Source organism: Rattus norvegicus, chromosome 13 (assembly GCF_021556685.1).
Source record: "Rattus norvegicus strain SHRSP/BbbUtx chromosome 13, alternate assembly SHRSP_T2T, whole genome shotgun sequence".
Classification (NCBI taxonomy): Eukaryota; Metazoa; Chordata; class Mammalia; order Rodentia; family Muridae; genus Rattus; species Rattus norvegicus.
In genome coordinates, this window is record NC_141546.1 from 49,714,538 (window position 1) to 49,731,829 (window position 17,292).

At 47.3% G+C, this 17,292-nt stretch overlaps 1 long non-coding RNA gene across 1 annotated transcript; it reads right to left on the minus strand.

The window, feature by feature from the left end:
* Window positions 1-707: 707 nt before the first annotated feature.
* On the minus strand, window positions 708-13,304 carry LOC148001636 (uncharacterized). The gene is made up of 3 exons (XR_015635478.1): window positions 12,960-13,304; window positions 2,902-2,966; window positions 708-2,173 (listed from the first exon to the last, which is right to left on the minus strand). It is a non-coding gene; the product is annotated as an uncharacterized LOC148001636 (long non-coding RNA).
* Window positions 13,305-17,292: the final 3,988 nt, after the last annotated feature.

The following is a 17,292-nucleotide window of genomic DNA, read 5'->3' on the forward strand; positions in this document are numbered from 1 at the left end:
GGGGTTGGGTCACCCTGCTGAGGTACATCCTCCTCCTTTGCTCACTAGACTCACAGGTTTCCGTTCCTGCTGGTGAATACAGACAGACACTGCCTCTGCCCCAGCTCTACTTCGTCACGCGTGTTCCCGTGTTTTCTTCTCCAGCCTCAGAGATGGCTCTTCCTGCGAGCATGCAGGGTCACACACTTAACTTTGCAAGCTGAGCCTGTGGAGATCTGATGTGAACTCTGGGCAGCATCTCATCCTGTGCCCTGTGAGGTCTGTCTCCCTAGACTCTTGGCTTGTTTTCAACTCAGGAAATGTTCTTCCCTACTGTGTTGTGGCCTGGAAATCCTTGATGGGGAACCTGAGGCGACCCAAGACTCCCTCCATTCTTTCTCATTCATCAAAAGTCCTATGGCCTCCTTGCCTTATTCGAAGCTTTTAATTTGGCCTATTTTGTCATGTGTGTATGTGGTTGTGCATGTGTGCACGTGTGCGTGTGTGTGTATATGTTTGTGTGTGTGTGTAGAGGCCAGAAGTTGTTGCCAGATGTTTTTCTTCATTGCTCTGGCAAGCACTTTACCCATTAAGCCATCTCCTCGGACCCCCAATTTTGGCTTTTGTTGTTATTTTAAATAGGAAAAATTCTGGGCCAGAAGCAGAAGTTAAATTAAATGCAAGTGCCTGATTAGACAAGCTATTTAAGAAATATTCATTGTCCTTTAGTGTTGGCATACACCTTTAATCCTAGTGCTCAGGGGGTAGGGGCAGGGGGCAGAATGAGGCGGGTGCAGGGCAGAGTGAGGGTGGGGGCAGGCCTCTGAGTTTGAGGGCAGCTTGGTTTTTACAGACCAGTTCCAGAACAGCCAGGGTTACACAGAGAAACTATGTCTTGAAAAATGAAAAAAGAAGAGGAAGAAGACAAGGAAGAGGAGGAGGCAGAGGAGGAGGAGAAAAGAAAAAGAAAGATACCAAAGAAAAGTATTCTTTGGGATGGAGAGATGGCCGCCGGTTAAGTGCACTTACTGCAAACAGCTTGGGTTGGTTGCCAGCCCCGCCCACATCAGGCACCACTAGTTCTGTTTCCAAGGGATCTGATGCCCTCTGCCATTTTGGGGGACACACGCACTCGTGTGGTGCACAGAAACTCAAGGATATACACATTTAAAAATGTTCTTTAGGGCAGGTGGATTGGTATATGTGTAACTCCTGCACTTGGAAGGATGAGACAGGAGTTCAAGGCCAGCCCCGAGCTACAGTTGTAATTCAGTAAGAAAAAGGAGGAAAATCATCAATTTTAATATAGGTAAAGGATCTCACCCACTGTGATTCCAGTACTCGAGAGGCAGGTGAATCTCTTGTGAGCTCAAAGTCAACCTAGTTTAGTGACTTTCAGGCCAACCAGAGCTACATAGTGAGACCTTGTCTTCAGTTTCACCGTGTTTCTTTGAAGAAGACAGAGATAGTAATAGGTGTATGTTGCATCAGCAGCCACCAGGGAAATACAAATCAAACCCTCAGTGAGATGCTGTGTCAAGCCCACCAGGATGGCTATAAGGACCACAGTTAACAACAGGTCTGGACAAGGATGGGTGTATTGGACAGGTTCTCTAGAGTTTTAGAACTTATGGGATGTCTGTCTAGAGTGAGGGGATTTATTGTAATGATTTACAATCTGTAGTCCAGCTAACCCAACAATGGGCAGCTTTGAATGGGAAGTCCAAGAATCCAGTAGTTGCTCAGTCCCAGGAGGCTGGTTGTTTCTGCTGGTCTTCTGTAGAAGTAGATTCCAACAGATGTGCGCACATAAATGCAAGCCAGTGAAGAAGAGCGAATCTTCCTTCTTCCAATGTCCTTATGTAGGTCTCCAGCAGAAGGTGTGACCCAGATTAAAGGTGTGCACCACCACACCAGGATCTGGAACTTGTTTTGTCCCAGGCTGACCTTGAACTCAGAGATCTCCTTGCTTCAATCTCCTGGGATTAAAAGCGTGTACTACCTTGCCTGGGCCTAAGCTTTTCATAGCCACTATGCCTCAAGATCTCCGTGCCTAGATCCAGGTCAGAAACTTGTGTCTTCCAGCCTCAAGATCTGGATCACAGATGAGCCCTCCAATTCTGGATTGTAGTCCATTCCATATATAGTCAAGTTGAAAACCAGGAATAGCCCTTCCAGAAGGGGAAACAAGAACCTTGATAGTGGGGATGCAAAATGTCGCTGTTAATCTGGAATGCAGTTGCCAGTTCCTTAAAAGCTAAACATTAAGAGTTACCATAGGACTTAGCTAGTCCTCTCCTCACTAAATACCTAAGAGAGATTTAGGTATTTAGCGCCCACAGACATAGGCACACACTCCTCAAAAAATACAAAACAAAACAGAAAAGCAAAAAGCAACAAGCCAAACCAACCAATGAAACACTGTACATGAACATCCACGCTCAAAATAGCTAAAGCCCAAAGCCAAACTGAATATTTAGAACTGATAGGTGAATAACTAGTATGTTGCCTATCATGCAGCGATGTTATTCAACCATAAGAAAAGAACAAAGGGAGGCTGGAGAGATGGCTCAGCGGTTAAGAGCACTTGTTGCTCTTACAGAGAACCTGGGTTCGATTCCCAGCACAGACATGTTGGCTCCCAATCACCTGTAACTCCAGTTCTGGGGATCCATCGCTCCCTTCTGATTTCCATGGGCATCAGCTATGGACATGGTGTACAAAGGAAAAGCACTCATACACATCAAATACATCTAAAAATACCTAAAAATAGCACAGAGCACAAAGCACCGATGTGTTCTACAACACGGATGAACCTTGAAACACGCTGAAGGGAAGTCCCTGAGGCCGCGCTGTACACACAGTATGCATGGACGTTCAGAACACCCACATAAATAGAAACACCGGTAGCTCGGTGCTTACCAGGGCTTGGGAGGCTGGGAGTGATGGCCAGAGGGCATGGATTCAGATCCACTTGATGAAATGTTCTGAAATAGATTGTGGTTATATAACCTATATAAACGCCTACTAAAAGCTGTTAGAGTGTGCACTTTAAGTGGGAAAATCGTGTGGTGATGTCTCTGTAAAGTTGTGAGGGTGATGTTGTTGTCGCTGTCGTTGTTGTTGTTGTTGTTGTTGCTGTTGCTGTTGCTGTTGTTACAGCTATCATATACCATGTGTCCGTATGGGTAACTTGAGGCAGCGTCTGCAGTGCTCCTGCCGTGAGCTGATGGGGTCTAATTTGACACATGGCACAGTGTTTGTATCATCAGACCCTCTTCTCTTCTGCCCTCCTTGTCTCTTCCTCTCTCAGACACTGCCTATGGGCCCAACACTGTTCTAGGCACTGTGTGTCCGCAAGCTGACCCAGAAAGTCCCGTCCTGAAAGCAGCCGAGCTCTTGATTCTTCTTGCCAGTTTGTAGCAAAGAGGCCTTTGTTGGGACCACTTGTATATGTCCCAACCCGTGAAGAAGAAGCCTAGTCCAAAGGCACAAAATGGGGCCTCTGTACTCATGAGCTACTGAAGAACCCAGACAGATAAGATCCCTTAGTTCCTGTGTTGATCCATTTCCTGTCTCTAGTAACGCAAGGGCACAGGGTGGGCAAGTCAGAAAGATAAGACTTTTTGCAATATAGTTCTAGAGGTCTGGGTCAAGGGCCCATCCCGCAATGGCTTCCTGCTGTGTTCTGAGGCAATACAGGGCATCTTGTGGCAGGAGGCAAGGAACGGTTGTGTATGGTTGTTCTTTTTGGATTCTCTCTTTATATAAAGCCACTAGATTTAATCATGGGTCTGTCCTAGTGACCTTATCTGATCCATATCCCATTCCAAAGTCCCCGAGTACCAAGGTTGAATGAAATTTCTACTCTATTCCCTCTCCACAACGAGGATCAAGTTTTAACTCTCAGAGCCTCACCCCCAATCCAGTCAGAACCATTCCTGTCTGGGCTGTGTCACAGAGTCCTCATGGAGAAGGGAGGTGTTATCTAGTTATCTTGTGTCCCGGCAGAGACGTTAAACATCATGGTGAACACACTCAACAGGGAGTCAGTCAGCCATCACCTCCCTTCACAGACAGCCAGGGACACACTCCTAGGATTCCTCACCTGTCAATGCTTTACTCAGACTCTTGCTTCCTTCCCTATAAGGCTTGAGATTGACCTGCAGGATCCTGCACCAAAGCCTTGGTTGGTTGGCCGTGGTCTGTGAGCATACTCCCTAAGCATTTAGGTACCTCGCCGAAGTGCCTTCTAACCATAACACTGGGTCTTACCTGTAAGCCAGTCCTTGCCTCTGTTAATGACAGATGCCTGTTTCTGTTTTACCACAAACTGACGACAGCTACGTCCAGTGGTGGTTATTTGCGGGCACACCTTATCTCTCTTGAGACAGTGTAGCTTCTAATTAATGGTGGCTTCCCAGTTTAGCCCTTTCCACACTCCACTGCTGTGCTTCAAGATACAGCTCCAAGAGGCAGCTTTGACAGAACTCACAAGATGGGCTCTGTGGTGGCCATCTTGTTACTGCACTGTCTCAGTCATTACTCTACTGTCTCAGCCTACTGGTATAGGCCGTTCTTCTCAGCCTCTGGCTGCCCCACTTCAGCATACGTGTCTTAGTGAAGATAGTAGAGCGATTTCTTCCAAAATCTCACGGTTTCCTCTTGGCAGCAGCCAGTCTATGAAAACTATTTTCTCTCTTAGAGCAGGACCTCTTACACTTTTTCACCCATGACCTCTTCCTTGCCTGCAAAAGCTTTTTGAACAGTTATTTGTGTTTGTGGGGTATGTGTGTTTGTGTGTGTGTGTGTGTGTGTGTGTGCATTGTGTGTGAGTGTGTGTGTACATTGTGTGTGAGTGTGTATGTGTGTTTGTGTGTGTGCATTGTGTGTGAGTGTGTGTGTGCATTGTGTGTGTGAGTGTGTGCATGTGTGTTTGTGTATGTGCATTGTGTGAGTGTGTGTGAGTGTATGTGTGAGTGTGTGTATGTGTGTTTGTGTGTGTATTGTGTATGTGCATTTTGTGTGTGTGAGTGTGTATGTGTGTTTGTGTATGTGCATTGTGTGAGTGTGTGTGAGTGTATGTGTGAGTGTGTGTATGTGTGTTCATGTGTGCATTGTGTGTGTGCATTTTGTGTGTTGTGAGTGTGTATGTGTGTTTGTGTGTGTGCATTGTGTGTGTATGTGTGTTTGTGTATGTGCATTGTGTGTGAGTGTGTGTATGTGTGTTTGTGTGTGTGCATTGTGTGTGTGAGTATGTATGTGTGAGTGTGTGTGAGTGTGAGTGTGAGTGTGTGTGTGTGTGTGTGTGTGTTGCAGCATTCATGTGGGGCTCAGAGGACAAATTTTGGGAGTCAGTTCTCTCCACCTGTACTGACTGGGTATGTCAAGTAGACATAAGCTGGAGTCATCACAGAGAAAGGAGGCTCAGTTGAGGAAATGCCTCCATGAGATCCAGCTGTAGAGAATTTTCTCAATAGTGATAGACAGGGGAAGGTCCAGTGAGTGGGTCCATCCCTGGGTTGGGTTGGTGGTCCTGGGTTCTATAAGAAGGCAGGCTGAGCAAGTCAGGGCAAGCAAGCCAGTAAGCAGCACCCCTCCATGGCCTCTGCATCAGCTCCTGCCTCCAGGTTCCTGCCCTGTTTGAGTTCCTGTCCTGACTTCCTTCAATAATGAATAGCAATAAGGAAATATAAATCAGATAAATCTTTTACTCTCAAATTTGCTTTCTGGTCATGGGGTTTCAGTGCACCAATAGAAACCCTAAAACACCATCTATCATATGTATTCTGGGGACAAAGCCATTTGCCAGCCCATAGTCTAAAAATTTTTAATAGACCTTAGATTTAGAGGTATATGATTAGCTATATAAATCAAATGTTTACTAATAATCATAAAGAAACTAGTTCTAAAACAACACTTTGGTATATGTAACATTTTGCCATTTATTAAAGATAAAATCCGATGTACATATGGATAAAATAGGTCGTATCTGTTTTTCTTCACCTAACAAGTAAATCTTGGCTGAATATTTGGTGTAGAGCCTCCTGGCTGCTTTTCAGGGTTGGTCAATGCTTAAGTTTTCTAGCCCACAGTGCTGAGAACTTCACCTCTCAGAAACATACAGTACAAGATGGCAGAGGAATATATTTTAAAAAGGGTTGGAAATTCTTTCCTAACCCCCAGTCAAAACCTATTGAACACTTTTTAGCAAAACTCAAGCCAGCAATTCAACCAGCAGTTTCAGAAGTCTGACACAGTACAATGCAAAACTTCATCAACTGAAACGTCCACGCCGAGTCTTGACATTTCAGTGGTGTGTACAGTAAACACATCGAAATCCATAACTTGGTGTGGAATCTGAGCCAACCTGTCTCAGGCAGCGTTCCCCGGTGTGAGAGATCACTGTGTTCAGGCCCTAGGCTGCAGTAAAGGATCACAGTTTGGTTGTGGTTATGCATTCAGAAAACTGTTACAGTTGCCAATTGCTTTCACGGCCTGTACAGGGGTCATGAACCCAGAAGAAGCTGGGTCTTAGCTAATGAATTTCCAAAGGCAACAGCCACAAAGTAACACCTTCCCACCTGCAAATTGTGTTTTACAAAGTGGTTGCCAGACTTGCACTCTGTGAGCTCTTCCAAGAAGTCAACTTTCTGTCTCATTCCTTTGGAATGCTGGAAGGTTTGTGAAGGTCTCAAAGCCCAAGGGTCAACCCAATGTAGAAAATCCCTCACTGAGACTCTTCTAGGCGATTCTAGGTTGTGTCAACACAGGGGTTCTGGCTAATAGCACTAACTGAGGTCCCAGCTGACCACCGACCTTGGTCACCAGCCATGGGTGCAAGGAAGTCCTCTACCTATCACTTGATTAAACTAGGAGAGTTTGTGAGAAGAGTATGGAGCTGATCTCAAGAAAGCCTCAGAAACTCAAGAGACAGCAATAAAAAGCTCTTACTTAAAACACATATATGTTATTGTATGTTTAAATTAGCTGTGTGTATATCGGGGTACCATACACCCATCTGAAGAGGCTAGAAGAAAGTGTCAATTGGATCTCCTGGAATTCCATATGAGTGCCAAGATTTGAACTCAGAACCTCTGAAAGAGCAGCCAGTGCTCTTAACCACTAAGCTATCTCTCTAGCCCCAAAGTTGTTGTTTTAAACTGTTAAGCTTTGAATGGCTTGTGACCTAGCAACAGATAATCAAAACATGGCATCCTCACATGCTACAAGTCTAAGGACAATTCTTTGTCCTTCTCTGTCTTTGGAAATGAAACCCAGGACTTTTCCTGCTAGGGAAATGTTCTACCATTCACACACACACACACACACACACACACACACACACACACACACACACAAACACACGGCACCAAACTGTCCTTTCTAGACCAGCTCCTTAGCCTGTCTCCTCTCCTTGGAGCCCCCAGACACCCACAGTGGGATTTCTGGTATCCGCCCCCTCTCCACAGGTGGGGAAATAAATACATCTTCCCAGCCATTCTGTAGAGGTGTCTGTCTGCAGTAAACACTAAGCAAATAATAGCTCATTCTTTAAAAATAAGGAAAATTATTGATATATTTAAAAACCTCTCTTAGCACACTAGAATGCTTATTTGCACAAAGAAAACAATCTTGCATAAGATCTGTCACTTTGAGGATAAACGGATCCCCAATATTTGAGTGGAAAGGCTGGACATGGTGGCACATGGTGACCTCAGGACTCCAGAACAGCCAGGGCTATGTAGAGAGACCCTGACTTAAAAAAAAGAAAAGAGTGGAGGATGAGAAGGAAGACAGCTTTTATGACAGAATTGTAAAGAGATTTTGGAGAGGAGGAGTCTTTTCTTTTTTCTTTTTTTGAGACAGGTCTCTTTGCATAGTTCTGACCGTTCTGAAACTCGCCATGTAGACCGGATTGACTGACTTCAAACTCTCCAAACTACACCACCATGCCCAGCCAAGGGACGGGGTTAATATAAATAACTTTGGGGCTTCTTAAGGTGTGTGTGGCCAGTTGGGCGGGGAAGGCTGAGTCTATGTGTTCTTGAATTCACCAGCAGGTGGCGATCTTACTCCAGGTCCTTGCAAACTTTGGCTTCACTTCCGTGGCCACAGTTCTGAAACCCAAAGGAAACACCTGCGCCAGATGAAGTCCCCTGAGAGATACCAAGGAAAGTAAGCTAAATGCCTGCTTTCCGGAAGCTCCCAGGCTAGTAAACTCCATGCTTCTTGAGTTTGCCCTTCTGGTGAGCTGGTTCTCCAAGAGTCATCCGGTTCTTTTTACTCCAGAGCTGAACAAGTATCACCCGGTCAACTCTGACAGAGCAGAAATCTGAATGTTTTCAGTCCAGATGACCCTGGAGGGAGTGTGGGGAGGGGCGCCCTCGACCAAAGAAAGAGGGGACCAAGATTACAAAGCCAGAGGGAACAAAGAGAGGGTGGGTGATTAGGACTGGCTTACCCAGAAGGGACAAGGTGGAGGGAAGAATAGTTGCCTAGGCAGCAAGGAAGGGGCTATCCTGCTGAGCCGGTCACCCACCCTCTGGCCACAGACACTACGGAAGTTCACAGACTTCCTGGCCCCTGCGTTGCCCTGACCTCAGAGGAAGCACCTTTCCCCTCCATCCCGGGCACTCCTGTCTCCCCTCCCACACCTACTTTGAGAGCCAAGCCTCAGCCTTGCCTATTTTGGGCAGAGACTGTCCAGGGAGTGAGAGGGCCTTGCTATGTGTGACTGTCCAATCGTTAGGCCCAGGAAGTGGAGGATGGAGGGGAGAGGAAGTGGTCACTTAAAAAGCTATCTAGACTGTTTCCCAATGTCCTTGAGAAGCCAACCCTGAGCCATTTCTGTGGACTTCTGGATCACCTCTCCCCTGGAACATTCTTTGCTCTTTATAATGTGGACTCTGGCGTTTCCATCAGCCCCAGGGCCTTGGCCGGGTTCCTCTGGGCCAGCGTTTTAGTTTTTCCTCCTGGATTTCCCCTTTTCTTGTCGCTAACCATCCAGTCAGTGTAGCTTCCCATTGGCCACATGTGACCTTTTCTGACCTTTCTGCTAGATATTGCTGTGGTCTTGGTACAGCTGGAAAATCTGCGTGCTGGCACTCTGGTCCCCAATGAAAGGCGTTGGGACTTCTAACAAGTGAGAGCTAGTGGGGGTCATTGAGTTATAATTGCCCTCCTGAAGGGATTCGGGCAGGCCATGGGAGTATTAGGTGGCTTAAGTTATTACAAAAGAGCAAGCTTTGAGTTTGAGGCTAACCTGGTCTACGTAGCAGGCAGACATAGAAAGCTGGAGCTCCATAGGCAGACCCTAGCTTTAAAGAAAAAAATTCTAGCCCAGCCTCTGCCCCTCTGTTGTTCCTCTCTTGCTGTGTGGCCTCTCTCTCACATACAGTATCTCTACCATGAGATACTGGTCACTGGTCACTGTGAGGCTTTTACCGGAAGTCACCCTGGTGGTGACACAGCATAAGAAGTCTGATAATCTCGGAGCGATGGAGGAGCCCCTTATCTTGGAGTCTAGGCTGAAGCTCTGGCCGGCTAAGAACCTGTGCAGAGGACGTTTGCTGCAATAGGATCCGTCAGGGAGATAATCGTTGTCTCATACAGAGAGACGGCATCAAAACAGCAGTGAATCAACCTTAAGGCCAGACACTGTGTGCCCTTCCGGTGTCTGTAGCCTCACCCTTTCCTCACATACTTGTAGGGAGTCCCAAGTAAGACTGAGTGTTACTTACAGTAAAAGTGCCTTCACCTGCCCGGTGACCTTGAGACCCAGTGACCCCGTGACCTGGTGCATAGGAACAACCCTATGATCTCATCCTAGTTCCTTAGCAACTTCAGAAGCTGCCCCAAACAGTACATTTGGCTACTGTAAAGACTTCTCAGAGAGACTCTCTTTGAGAGGGTATACCTTACTGGGTGTGTCTTTCTGTCTTCTCTGGTGCCCTTTCTTCTATTAGCCTGTTTTGAAATCTGTTTTCAAAAAAATAGCTTTTTGACAGACTTCAATTCTGTTTCCCTCCTGGAATTCTTATCTGTGGCAAAGCCAGTGATCCAGAATTACAGGAGTAGAAGTCCCTAAAAGATGAGGGACTGCCTCAGCCTGCTGCTGGCAGTTCTGGGTTCTATCTCTTGTCTTACTACTGACAGTTCAATGTTTTCAGATAACCCAGAGCTAAGAGCTAGATAAACCTCTTTTCCTTATAGAGCATCCAGACTCAGACATTTTGTTATAGCAACAGAACATGGATAAAGATAGCTCACAAACTCAGTAAAGCTTGTTAATTCCTGTGAGAGTCTAGGATCTTCCTTGGGGAACAGATGCAGAGGCTGATGAGTCCAGGTCAAAAATGCTGGGCCCCAACTCACATTTCCCTCCTGCCTTGCTTTGTCCCAGCATAGAGCTAAGAAGAACAGAGAACAGTCTGTGTGTGTGTGTGTGTGTGTGTGTGTGTGTGTGTGTGTGTGTTACATGTGTGCATATGTGTGTGTGTGTGTGTGTGTTTGCAGTGTAATGCAAGTACACGTGCATGTATGTGGGCACTCGTGTGGAGGTCAGAGGCCAGTGTTAGGTGTTTTCCTCTATCAGTACCCACATTATTTTTGGGGAAGTGGCCTCTCACTGAGCCTGAAGCTCATTCATTCAGCTAGATAGGCTGCAGTCACCTCTGAGGAAGCACTGTCTCTCACTTCCCTTCCCCAGTGCTGGGTGGGGTTCCCAGTGCACACCACCACATTCCACTTTCACACAGGCTCTAGAGATCCAAACTCAGGTCCTTATGTTCACGTGACAAGCACTCTTTCCCCCTCGGCATGTCCCCAGCCACTAGAAGAACCTTAAACACCACCTAAGTGTGTCAGTTGACTTATTCATAGTCTCAGGGGCCCATAGTGGCTTACCATGAATGCTACACAATAAACATTACATGTGCTCAAAGGCATCCACTTCTTTTCATGAATAATCCCAGCACTTCAGAGGTGAAGACCGGAGGATGGGAGTTCAGCTATGTGTGTCACAGCTCATGTGTGTGTGTCATAGCTTGTGTATGTGTGTCTCAGCTCATGTGTGTCACAGCTCATGTGTGTGTGTCATAGCTTGTGTATGTGTGTCTCAGCTCGTGTGTGTCACAGCTCATGTATGTATTACAGCTCATGTATGTGTGTATGGGGGTGTGTGTGGGTGTGTGTGAAAGAGGGGGGAGGGGGATGACCTCTTGTAGAAATGGGTCCTCTATTTCTATCATACGGATTCAAGGTTTCAAACTCAGGCCCACAAACCCTGGGCTTGCCGCCCCTCTATCTTTTGAGCTATCTTGTTGGCTCAAAACCATAAGTTTAAAAATTACCTTTTTATCAAACATAGTAGTTGTATATAAAGGAGGAAGGAGAAGTCAAGCAAACTTTTTATAATAAAACATAAGGCTTTAAGGCCATGGGGAGGTATTGGAGTCCACGGGGAGTCCAGTTACCCCTCTTTACTGCCAGGCCTGCTTGCTGGAGACTCTGAGAATGTTGTGGTGGTCTGGCCACTTATTTTATGCAGGAGGAGGGCTGGCTGGTGGCTAGAGCATGGGCACACAGCCGATGAGACAATTACCCCTCCACACCTGTGTCCTCACATGCAGACATGAGCCTTCTGTCACTCACTCACTGCCCATGAGAACAAAGAAGACAGGGGTGGAGAGACCTGTCCCTCAATGGTGCTGGGCAGTTAGCTCTGTCTTTATCAGTGTTTTCAATGATTATGACAGAGCTGAGGTGCAAACTGCCAGTTTGAAGTTGGAGGTTTGGTTTTTGTTTTAGTTGTTTCCCTCCCTCCCTCCCTCCCTCCCTCCCTCCCTTCCTTCCTTCCTTCCTTCCTTCCTGTCATTTATTATTTTTTCTTTTATTGTTTATTGTTGTTGGGCTTTCTTGTAGCGCAGGCTGGCCTTGCATAGCCAAGGATAGCCTTGAACTTCTGATACTCCACCTTAGAGTAAATCTTGAACAAAACCTGCCAGACTCTGACTGAGACCCTCTGTTGAAACTCCAGCCCTTTCCCTGTCACCGCCATTGCTTAACTCAGCCATCCACCATCACCCGCATCCTGGTAGCCAGATGGAGGCATTTTCTAAAGATAAAACAGCCTTGTCTGGACAAACAACCCCAGGAGGGAGACCCTAAGGACTGACACATAGTTTTATGACTCTGCACTAACTTCCCACTCACCCTATGGAAACTCAGGTATCCCTTCCCTTATGGCAGACACTCCTCCCCACCCCCCCCACCCCGTATCTGCCCCCTTGCTGTTTGAAATAAACAGCCCTGTCTGTTGAGGCCAGACTGGTCTCTTTTCTGCTCCCTCTCTCTTTAAGCTGCCTTGGGAATATGACAAACACTCCTCGAGTCCACCTCCTGAGTGCTCAGATGATAGACAAGTTACAGTAGCATGCCTGGTTTTGTGCAATGCTGGGGACTGAACTCAGGGCTTCCTGTGTGTTAGGCCAGCACTCTTCCGAGCTACATCCTCATCCCTAAGAGGGGGGATCTCTGAAATCACCGTGGATCGGGTGTTCTCACAGGCTTTTTTTTTTTTTTTTTTTATTCCATCAGCTCTAAAGTGACTCTGTTGTCCCTTGAGAAGCATGAAAATTGACACTTGTCTGGTGGGACACAGTTCGTGCCTAGCAGCAGGGCCTTGCCTCCAGAACCATTGTGCCTCCCCAGATTTGTGTCTTTAGCACTAGTGGATCCTCAAAGGATGAGTCACATATTTGGGCAACTCTGGGAACAGTAAAGGAAACTTAAATGGCTCGGTAGTGAAAAGGATGAATATTCTTGTTTAACAGATGTTACATCCTGGTCATCCTACCTCTTTAGGGGGAGGGGAGTGACTAGAACAGACTGTGTAGACCAGGCTAGCCTCAAGCTCACAGAGATCTGCCTGCCCCTGCCTCCTGGGTGCTGAAACTAAAGACCAGACCGGACCTTACCTTTCCTGATCTTCCCACTCATTTTCTTCTCCTGGTGGCGCCATGCTTCCCAGGTCTCTTCTAAAACAGCATGAAGATGAAGACCTGGTGCATGTCATGATCTGTCCCATCCCCAGCCTTCCCCTGACCTCCATGGCATGCCTGTTATCCCAGATCTGTGATAAGTCCTCAGTTTCCTTTTCGGGCTCTCAGCCACTCTCAAACGGCAGTGTCCCTTGGGCTTCTAGGCCTGCTCCTCTTCCCAAATTCTCTCCAGACTGACAACCCCACATCTCTACCTTTAGCCCCAGTCCCTCCCTCTTTGGCTCTGTGTATAACTGCGTACTAGATATCCCCAGGCACTTCAAGTCCAGTGAAACTGAGGTCATCATCTCTCCCTGCTCCTCATTTGCATGTCAAGCTTCCTCTGTAGCAGCCAGCAGAGACCGGTTGGCTCTGATCACGTCATCTGTAGGTGTGGGTACTGCTGCCTGATGGAGCGGGTCTGGGCACAGTTGAATGGGACCAGTATCACCAGGGACCAGTACTCCACCCTATGGAAATGTAGGCATAGCTGTCACCCCAAGTATGGAGGATGCTTTCTGGACTGCGATTTCAACAGGAAGCTTGTGCTTGTTTGCAGGGCTTGTACGCCGACATTATCTTTGACTCAACTCATTCCCAAGGTGTTCCTTATCTGCTAGGGGGCTCAGTCCAAGCCCACACGATGGCAGTGTGCAAGAGATCAATATAAACAAATGTATGAGGTGCTGAAGAAAACAGGAGAAAAGGAAGGGCATGTCTGGCTTCCTTTACCTCCATCCCACTGCCTACATGGTTGTGTTCCTCAGCTGTGTATGCAGACACAGCCTTTGCGTGGATAAGCATGTTGACCATGACACACTGAACACCATTCTATTGTCGAGTTGCTTTCAGATGCACTGAGGACGGGGTGTGGTGTCACACAATTTAAATCCCAGCACTTAGCAAGCAGAGGCGGGCAGATCTCTGTGAGTTCCAGGCCAGCCTGGTCTACAAACTGAGTTCCGGGACAGCCAGGGCTGTGTTACACAGAGAAACCCTGTCGCAAAACAAACAAACAAACAAAAAACAAAAAACAAAAACAAAAAACAAACAAACAAACGAAGATTCACTGAAAGAAAGACAGGTTCGGCAGCCGTTTCTGGTTTCCTTCCCCTGGCTCAGCTAAGAACATTTCACAGAACAGATTGGTATTCTCCCTCAGGGAAATCTATCGGCAAAGCCACTGAGGACAAACCCAGACCAAAGAAGGAAATGCAGGCGTTTGCTCTCTTGTAGTCTTGGGCAGAAATCCAACGCTTGTCTCTCCTGGATATTGAATACTGATGCTTCAGGGGAACCCCAGCCGTAGGAGTGACAACTGGGCCTGGAGCCCACGGTCTCTAAAGCTGACTCTAGTTCCTTAAATTAATACACCTGTCCAAGTATAAGAAAGACCCAGAATCCTCCTGGTTTCTCCTCTTAGTCTTGAATACATCAGATAGGGGAAGCTATGCCTTCTGCAAATGCTGGGTGAGTGCTTACAGACACCCTGGGTTTGGAGAGAGTCCTACTTGGGTTTATTGTTGTTCTTGTTGCTATGATAAACATCATGATCAAAAGCAACTTGAGGAAGAAAAGGTTTATTTAGCTTATATTCCCAGGGAACGTTCTACCACAGAGGGAAGACAGGGCGGGAATTGAGCAAAAACCACGGAAAAATGCTGCTTGATGTTGTGCTCATGCTCAGCTAACTTTATTAATAAATAATAAATAAAAAATAAATAAATTACTGTTTTTTTTTTTTTTTCAGAGCTGAGGACCAAACCCAGTGCCTTGTGCTTGCTAGGCAAGCGCTCTACCGCTGAGCTAAATCCCCAACCCTGATTTTTAAGACAGGGTTTCTCTTTGTAGCCCTGGCTGTCCCAGAATTCATTCTATAGACCAGGTTAGCCTCCACCTCAGAGACCCACCCTCCTCTGCTGTGTTTAAAGGCGTGGCACCACCACGCCTGGCCCTGCTATCTTTGTAAATACAGCTGGACTGCCCTCGGTGGGTTAGGCCTTCCCGATCAATCAACAATTAGCAAGGCAGAAAACTCCGAAGACATCCATCCTCACAGGCCAGCCTGAGGGAAGGGTTTCTTGAGTTGGGTTCCCTCATCCCAGGTAACTCTTGACTTCGTTGACAGCCAACTTTACATGGAACAGTGGGTCTCTCGTAAACGATGGGTCAGGTTCAACGGTCGATGTGACTTATGGGAGAAAGAAAGAAAAAAGAGCCCAGATAAATGTCTCATCGTCTGAATCATGAGATGCTTAACTTTATTTCTGGAAGAGAGTAGATTCAATAGAGCTGCTCTCCCATCCCTGACTAGTCTCTCTTTGTTTATGACACCGGGGAATGAAGCCAGAAGCCAGGGCCTTGTACAGTACTAGGTGTGGGTTCTACCACTGCGCTATGCCCACGGTTCTCTTCTACTTTTTATTTTGAATTTGAGTCTCTCTCTCTCTCTCTCTCTCTCTCTCTCTCTCTCTCTCTCTCTCCCTCCCCCTCTCCCTCTCCCTTCCTCTCCCTACCCCTACCCCCCCTCTCTCTGGGTGGTGTTTGCAGTTGGGGATAGGTAGGCATTCATGAGCCAGCCGTGTGAGTGGAGGTCAGAGGGCAACTTCTGGGAGCTGGCTCATTCCTTCTACTATGAGTTTTGCTCAGCAAACTCCTTCGCTCGCTGAGCCATCTCCCTGGTCCTTTCTGTTTTGAGTCAAGGCCTCGCTAAGTACACAGCCCGGCCTTTCAATAACTGTAACTCAGGCAGGTCTTGAGTTTGTGTCCTTGTCTCAGCTTCCAGAAGCGCTGGCCTTACAAGTCTAAAGCCACGGAATCAGGCCCCAGGGCTTTCAGTGAAGCCCACGAGCACCTGACCCCTGACACAGAGCGAAAGATATAGCAAGCTATACCTAGAGATGCTTTCGAGGCGGCAGAACACAAATGTGACTGTCCCCGGTGGACACAAGAGGCCATTTCCTCCGCGAAAAGTGTAGATGGCCAGGACGCGTTAGAAAGGTCCCACCAGGCATATCCATAACAGCTTGTGAAGCCATGCTGAAATCACAGTGTGACTTATTTCCCTGCACTTGGTGAGAATAGTGTGAATCAACCTGCAGTGAGGATGGCAGTCTTCGAGGCCCTTTGACCTTAGAACTCATCCGTAGTAAGGATGCTAGGAACTGGGACTTTAATCATAGCACTTAGGAAGCAGAAATCTTCCTAAGATAGAACTCAGGGAAATCTCTGAGTTCAAGGCCATCCTGGTCTATATAGTGAGTTCCAGGCTAGCCAGGGCTACCCAGTGAGCCTCTATCTCAAACACAAAAATGTTACAAAACACAACGAATAACAACAATTATCCTATAAGATAGAAGAGGGCCTCCTTTGAGGCTCTACCACACCAACCCGAATCCCCGGTTACGGAGAGCATAGTTTTCCTTGCATAGTCCTCATTTAGTTCAGTCCTAAGGGAATCGTCGTGCTTCTTGCTTGGAGCTGTTTGTACCCATAGTGAAAATGGACCTTTTCTTTTAAATCTTTTAAATCCTGACACGTATTAGGCCCAGGAGCAGCAGTTCACTTCTAGGACTGGGTTTCTGGACGGGCAGCTCTGCAGACTGAGAGCAGTTGGGCCCCATAACAAGTTTTGGTAACCACCGCAGAGACAGTTTTCGGTGGCCTGAGCCTGTGTCTGTCATTCTGTAGGTTAGCCCAGAGGAAGGTCCACTTAGGAGTGGGGGAATGATCTGTTGTGGGTAGCAGGGACATGGGGAAAGCAGAAGGACAGGAGCGCCAGGTGGAGGGCAGCGAGGCTAAGGGCTCCCAGGTCTTATAGGCTCTCATCCCCATCACATCCTGGTGGCACATATCCCTTTTACTGATGAACCTGATGTCAGCTGTCTGGCAGAAGTCAGTCACAGGAAGTAGAACCTTGCTTGTTTTACTCTGGAGTGCAAGTCAGTCCCCTCAATATTGTGACATCAGACCTCAAAAATTTAAGGACCCTCGCTCTCTTCCCTATAGGGGGCCCAAATTTATCTCTAGTCTGATTTCACAACTAGGTCTCGCCTGTCCCACGTGACAGACCAGGAACTCTTAAGCCAGCCCTTACCCCCCACGTAAAGATTGCCCCCCTCCCCAGATCTCCACAGGGTGCTCAGAGAAGCCACAGTTGGGGCAGGGCCACGCCCGGGCTCCCGGTTCTGGGTTTTGGGTGGGGGAGGGACAGCTTCTCCGTGACATCAGCCCTGTTGTGGTGCAGTGTGCAAAGCCTACTGGTTGGCGT